We start from the raw sequence: 6,000 nt of genomic DNA, 5'->3' as shown, positions 1-6,000 counted from the left end.
GTTAATTAGGATCTTTATTAGCAGTTTTCTTAACTTTAAAATTGCTGTACTGATGAATTTAATAATTCTGGTACTATCCAGCAGCATGGCAGTGCTATTACCTAATGTATCTCTCAAGCAACTGCTAAGAAAAAAAAAAGGAATTCAGTGCACTGTGACCAGCTATTAGGAATTGCTCTTTACTATCTGGCTCTGTAGAATATCTTTCTGTATTTCTGTATAAAGAGAATTCTGAACATTTAGCTTAATCCTGTGACAAACTGCAGTGCCCCATTCTTCTTTTTTCTACCCATCTTACACATCCTCTTCATACAGTTTCTTGGCAGGAACCTATGCCAAAATTTTGTAACTATATTTTGAAAAGTGTGTTGTCTTTACTGAAAGGATTTCTTTATACCTGTGGGGACACCTTTTTATTTTTTTCTGTAAATGAAATTGTTTTTAACTCTCTTTAGGATGTTATAATTTTGTAATGGGTTAAAAAACAAAACATGGGCTCTTTTTACTAACCTCCTCTCTGCTTATTATGTTGTAATATGCAATGTTGTGGGGTTGACAGTGATCACTGCCACTGAGGAAAGGGCAAGATAATTTAAAGTAGCAAATTTAATTATGTAAATATTTTTTTCTTATAACCTTTTAAAACAGAAACATTAAAACCTGCCTTTAATGATTGCTTAACACAAATGTGGAGCTGGTATTGAAGTTTGTTATGATTACTTGATGTTCATGAGTAAAACTGATAAAAGGTACCTGAAAGCTAGTCAAACTTCCGTTCTTCTGGACTCACACATGCCAGACTTTTTATTTGGTTTCCAGTAAAACTATTCATCTCTGTGTGAGAGTCAATTTAAAGAGCACATTTCATTAAGAGCCTTTTCTGTTTTCAAAATTTGAGTTAGGGACTTAAAATATAATGGAATGCTCTTGGAGTTGGAGACATGACTTTAGTTACATATTTTGTTCTGTATTCTGAAGATTTGTCTCCACTGAACATTCTTTTTTTTTTTTCCTTTCAAATCTCTGGGGCACCAACCAGACCACACATGTATTGTACACACAGAGCAACTGAGTATCCCCACCTCAAAAAGGTCTCTGCTTGTGATCCACAGACCCACTGGAAGAAATTTAAGCTGCTTCTGAGAAACTCACAACATACATTTGGTTGTCAAGCCCATCATCAGGTTTTAATTCACAGTATTTGGTCTCTAAAGACAAATGTTTTGGTGGATTAGAATTTGAAAAAAGTTGAAAAACCAGTGTGTTACAGAACCCTACTGGGGCTCAGCTGGTGTCTATCTGAAATTGCCACAGAAATAAGGAATGAGAGACTCTTTTCCTATGTTGTTAGTGCATTTTTCCTGCAGTCTACAGCAGCACACAGGACACCAAAATGACTTGTGGAAAGTACAAAGAAATTGGCAGAGGGAGAGAGAGTTTGACTGAATTACTGGAAGATGGTCTGATGTAATAGTGAAGGGATGGGAGGCTTGACAGAAAGAGAAATGTCTGAAGTGAGGGTGTTGGCTGGAACCATTATGTGTGAGACAATGAGCTGGCATGGTCTGACCTGACCCTCTTAATTTTGTACCACAGTAATAGAAGGACTCTAAAGAGATGCGAATGGAAAAATGGGGAAGTAGTAAAAGTGTTTTATAAATACCTACCTGGTTGCAGAAGTCATCATTTCCCTGATTAAGGGGATTAGTTTTTTAAGGTCTTAGCTTTGCTGTTTTGAGGCAAAGGGGGCTGTATTAAGACTGGACAAATGGGGTGACAGAGTGGGTTTAATATCTGCATAGAACAACTTGAAATTTGGGCAAGAATACCATGGACACAAGCTGAGTAAATTTTATGAAGAAAATACAGGAATGGGCTTTAATAGATAAAAAAAAAATATCTGCAAGTTTATTTATCATGTATTTCAAATTTTCTTTCCTCATTGGATGGAGAGGAATCTTAACTTAAAAAAAATCAAATCAACTTCTCTATTTTGGAGTGTTGAGACAGCACATTCTCCAGGGTTCTGCAAAAAAAAAAAGACTAGATGAAGAGAGAAGGGAAGTTGTTCCTAAAAAGTGGTTATTTACATGTCTGCTTCTTTGGACAAGGAACTCCTTGTAAAAAAGCGGAGGATTTGTTTGTTTTTATGAAGTTTTACTTTGTTTAATTTCACAAGTTTTTTCATCAATTCTCAATAATAATTTTGAACTGGTTTTGAGTGGACTACGTTTGCAGGATTCAGACCTAAATTCCATTCCTTTTGAGGTTTCGGTTTTCTTGGTTGGTTGGTTTTTCCCCAGTAGGCTCAAAATGGCATTTTTCTGCTAAAAATTTGTCCCCTTTAGCTAGAAATACAACCACATAATAATGACTAGATATTATCTAACGTGAATCCCCTAAAGAATTAGAAAAGACAGGAAACTGGAAGGATCAACATAACTCTCCTTATACGGTACGTGGAGATGAAGATGTTTTGGTGTTTAAGGTGACTAACATGGGTTAAATGTCTTCATTGGAGTATTGGGAGCTTGGAGATGCCTTTTGAAAGTGGGGAAAGGGGTAAGGAGAAAGGGAGAACACCTGAAAGCAAAATATTGTGGTGTGATAAATTTAACATGAACTTACATCTTGATTTTTTTAGGACACAACTGAGACAAAGAAGGGGAAGGCAGGAGGTTGTGTTGACTGATTTATGTAGCCTTTTATTCCCAATAAAGTGTTGTGGGGGGAGAGGGGGGAAAGCCAAGGAAATTCTTGTTATTTGGTATGACTTCATTGAGATTCTAGATCTATGTGTTGAAGGTTTTAATAGCAGTGAGACAATCCAATAGCCCAGCTGGTGCAAGCTTTGGAAAGATCTATGGAATTCCATGGAGTTATTTGTGTGAGATCAACCCTCCTTTTCTGGGGCTTGTTTTCCAAGCATTTGTGTACATAAGTCTCAATGTCTACTTTGTGTGTACCTCATGAATCTCTGTTTAGCTCAAAATTCAGAAACTGTGAAACAATGTACCAGTATCTTATTGGTTTACTTAATGCTTTTGAATGTTGTGACCAACAGAATAGAATCTTCATGCCTCAGGGTTGGGTTTTTTCCTACTAAAAAAATTGTCAGCTTCCTCCCCTTGGCCTCCCTGAGGTGTAGTGCTCATTACAGAGATAGTGTTATGTTTCTGGATTATAACAACAACAAAACAGTCTCAGCTGAAAAAACGAGAACTTAAAAATAATATTAAATAGGAAAAAACCTGGTATTTCTGTGACAACAGCGTTATTGACAAATCTTAGCCTTTAATAGATGTTGTCTTTTTTTTTTCCCCAAATCAGTCTTAAAACAGTAGTTTTGAAGGATTCTGAAAGAGAATTGCCTCCATCTCAGAATGAAATTGTTTAATTTATAAATCAATGATAGAAGCTATTAAATACAGTAGCAATCCATTTTTAGAATGCACTCCAATTATTTTTCAAACAACAGTGAACAAGAAATACAAGAAATTTTTCATTGCCATTTGTTGAGAGAATACTTATTTACAAGTTACTAAAATAAGTCAACAGAAGGAATATTTTTCTATGGTTTACAATTTAGTGTTACATTAATTTAACATTGGAATTACCACCTTCATTTTAGTATAGATTTTCAGAAAATACTTCTCTTTAGGAAGTCCTCGAACATTTGAATGATTGGAAAGCATCTTTAAACAGAATTCATGTTTACTTTGATTTGAATTACCTGCCTGGCTTATTTTGGTGCTTATGATGTCTCTTCTGCTGAATGTACAATTCTTTTTTATTGTACATAAATAATTGTTCTTATGGTGTAACTTGAGTTTTGCACATGAGATGTAGGTAACTTTTTTTGTCATGTTCCAGATGTGTCCAAAACACCAGAATTCTTTCAAGGCATAGGAAACTGACTGTTAAATGTGATGTGTTATTTCCAGCATCTCCAAACCACTGACTGTTCTTGTGTGAGCTGTTTTCCTGGATGTTCTGACATTGTAATTCCTGAAATAAAAGCAAAACACTGCCGCATATCTCAACCACATCTATTACTGTCTAATGTGATTTATTTACCATGTCTGTCATGGTATCTGAGATAGAATAAAAAGAAAAAATGTAATTTGAAAAAAAAATTTACAATTTCTTGAAGCAAAAAATATGTATTGCATACTGTAAGTTTTTTACAAATGTAAGATAGTCCAATCCAGGAAAAAGTGCCCTAGCTTTATTATATTGGCTCAGCTGATACTTTATCTCATGGTCTGAATCTGGATTTCTGCATGAATTTCTGTTTGCAGAAAAAATTACTGGGACGGGCTGTTTTTCATCAACACATTTACTGTAATTTTATGACATGAATTAAAGGACTAAGTGCTGAAATGCTCTACAAAACAGCTTCAAATTAATTACTTTAACAACAATACAACTGTGCTATGAAATGTTGCAGATTATCTGTGCCTGTGTCAAACCACGTGGGCCAGCAGTCTTGTGAAGTCTGTTGGATTATTTGAGTAGTACCAATTACCTGGTGAATCGTTCACAGAAATGCAGAAATACTGGCCAAAGCGTGACTTCAGGACAGTGAAAAATATTCCTGACATGCTTGTCCAACCTGTTCTTAAAAACATTAGATTCAGAGGTAACCTTATAGACAAGGTAAGAGCATGTTCCTTTTTTTTTTCTCCGAGAGGCTGAGATTATTTCATTGTCATCCACTAAATTTCATATAATCTTTAAAGTGTGCACTGTTAATGCATTGAAATTGTGACTTCGTTTTTCTTTGAGGTAATGCTAACTTTACAAAAATGCCCATTTCTAACCCTGCCTGCTTTTTCTTGCCCCTTGCCTGTTTTACATGACTTTATTTTTGCCAGTGCGGCTGTTTGTGGGGCAGGATCAGTGACACGATACATGCAAGACCACAGGGCAGTAAATTTGGATTGGGAGTACCTACTGATAAAGGTACTCACTACATAAAAGCCTGATGCCCCCGAGTTGTCTTACAGTTGTCTCAACTCCTGCTCGATGAGCCAGAGGGCTCCCGCTGCCGATCCGGTTGGGAAGGACAAGAAGAACAAAGAGGGATGTGCCTGTGGGCAGGCAGTGCCTCGGCGCTCCTGCCAGTGAGTCAGCAGCCCATAGGGGACTGGCACACATTTGATCTAAAGCTTCAGAGCAGGCTTGCAAGGACCGACTTGGTTGGTGGCTTGTTTAATCTTTTATAAGAGCTTATGCTCTTCTTAATGTGCTTAAGTTTATTTGAAAGTGTGGAGTGACACATGCAATTAAGACAGTGTGTGCAGCATTCCAGCTCTGCTGTCACCTTCTATCGTGTATCATTTGCTAAATAAAAAATTCATGATCATCCACATGTTCCAGAGAAACCTTTCTGCAAGCTTTATCGGAGAAAAATATAATTTTTTTTTTGCCTTAGAAGCTCACATTTTGTTACACGTTTATAATGAAATAGGGGTTTGCTCTAAGTTGAATTGCTTTCAGTACTGTGGATAGGTTTACTGCAGAGAAATGTTTCAAATGGTTTGTCTTTTATTAACATACTAATAAAGTTAACTGGCAGAGCGCTGAGTTACTGAATATTTGGCAGGAATGTGATCTGTGATGACTTCTGTTGGCCTGAATATTCAGAGACGTGAGCTTTACTTCTTTTGTTCATATGTGCTACCAGTAACCAAGTGGAATTACTGGAAATTTATTTTCTTAATAGTTCCAAGAGCTGTTCTCCATTTCCATTGCTGGCATCCGGTTTCATGTGTTTGAGATATAAGCTGAATTACGGGGTCTCATCAGCTGACATTTACAATCTGTATTCAGCGAGTGGATGTATTAAAATCAGTGGTTATAATTGGAAAGTTCACAATACTGTTGATTTTATTTTTAAGTGCTTATTAATCTAATCAATTATTTAAATGTTGTATACTGTCTCTTGTATCCTGTGTGTTTAGCGTGTGCTGTGCGAGTGCGGGGAGTACCCCCTGA

The sequence above is a fragment of the Manacus candei genome, unplaced genomic scaffold (genome assembly GCF_025592945.1).
Source record: "Manacus candei isolate 608988 ecotype Guabito, Panama unplaced genomic scaffold, ASM2559294v1 h1tg000048l, whole genome shotgun sequence".
NCBI classification, from domain to species: Eukaryota; Metazoa; Chordata; class Aves; order Passeriformes; family Pipridae; genus Manacus; species Manacus candei.
The sequence above is the reverse complement of the archived record's forward strand: the minus strand, read 5'-3'. Positions refer to the sequence as shown.